Raw genomic sequence first — 1,856 nt, 5'->3', positions numbered from 1 at the left:
ACTAATTGCACCTAAAATTCTATAAATAGAGCACAACCCTACCATGAGAGAGGGGAGGAGAACTTGAGGCATGGGAAATGTTTTTCTTCGCCCCTACGTCCTCGGGAGCAAAGCGTTTTTGTTGCAGGTTTGATTTTTTCAACAGGAAAGAACTTGAAGTTTTAAGAATGAGTCGAAGTTCAGCAGTACCCTTGTCATCGTCAATCGCTGATAGCCGTCATCGACTACCGCTAACCGCCTTCGACCACCGCCGAATGTTGTCGCCACTGTTGCCGACCCCCACCTGCCGCCTTCAGCAGTGTGATAAGTTGTTGCAACTATATTCATTCTTTTATAGTAAAACTTTTTAGTTGGGCAAGACTTGTGATATTTTCTTTTATAGATTTTTTACATAAAAACTCTTATATTATTACTTTATTTTCTCTTCTAAATATGTATTAAATCTTTGAATTAATTAAAATAATAATTTATCATTCTATCGCCGTAAATTTTCTAATATGCATGAATATCTAATAAAAACCTATTAGTTAGGATTCTTTAAGCGGACCCTTACAGTGGAGAAAATATTAGGTCAGGACTTTGGATGCATCTGAAATCCAATAGGGGGCAACACGTGTGAAGTGAACCAATCACAGTGTACTTTGATGGATCCACTTTACAAGTGGTGCCTCCTTTTTGGACATCGGATGATCCGGAGTCCTGACCTAATATTTTCTCCTTATAACGGCTTCTTAAAGGCTGTAATAAAATCTCACCAAAAAAAAAAAAATCCATCGTACACAATTATTTCGTGGGTGTATACCCAATAATATCTCAGAATTTGACATTTCATCACACGACTCCATATATAATTGAAGTCAACCACATAATCATAATAGTAATTATAAATAAATATATACATATGAATTCATAAAATTCAAATTTGTTGAATTTTCATCAAAGACGACAAGAATATAATCCTCAAGAAGTAGAAATATTTGTGTACGTAAGACAGCCCTAGAGCTGCATATATCTGGTAGTTTACAGAAAGGGTATTGGGGGTTATATTAGTAAGTTTCACACTTCTATTTTGATATATTTCTAAGTTACTAATAGGTTACACAGAGGTTATAAGAGGTATAACACGAATATAATCCTCAATACCATCCTTATAACATACCTAACATACGCAGCGTTGCGTACATCTTACATAGTCAAATATTTTCCCTCGAGAAGGTGACCAGATGTCGATCAGAATAAAAATATAAATTTTAATTGCAATTATAATTATTTATTTCTCATCTAAACAAAAAAAAAAATTACAATTTAAAACCCGGCGAGAAGCTTTCGAGGAAGTTCTCAGTTTTCATTTACAATTTCGCACGTACACACCACACATCAAAGCATGCGTGATGCAACCCGTTGACACCATTCAGCTTTGAATAGTAATACATGGTAACATATGCAGAGATATTTTTCAAATAATTAAAGCTGTTGAAATGGGTGGCGTCATACCCTGCTGTTGCATTCCTTGTGAAAGAGAGAGAATTTCATCATTTTAATGTAAGAAAATAAATAAATAAAAACTCGTGGGGCCCACTGAACGTCATAAAAAAATTTAAAAAAAATAGTGAAAATATAAAAATATATTTATATCATGGAAAAGAAAATTTTAGCCTAAGAAATGATTCAACTAATATGAATTATTATATATTATATAAGGTATTTTTTTATAATTAAAAGAGATACTATAATAATTAAGTCTACATGATTCTATGAACATTAGTGGGAGTGACATGCATAAGCATTGTTGGATATGATAGACTTTGGAAATACAATGTGGTGTCAATTTGGTTCGTAGGTTGAGATTGAGTCTG

This window comes from Phalaenopsis equestris, unplaced genomic scaffold, assembly GCF_001263595.1.
Source record: "Phalaenopsis equestris unplaced genomic scaffold, ASM126359v1 Scaffold000421, whole genome shotgun sequence".
NCBI lineage: Eukaryota > Viridiplantae > Streptophyta > Magnoliopsida > Asparagales > Orchidaceae > Phalaenopsis > Phalaenopsis equestris.
This window is presented reverse-complemented; position numbering follows the sequence as displayed.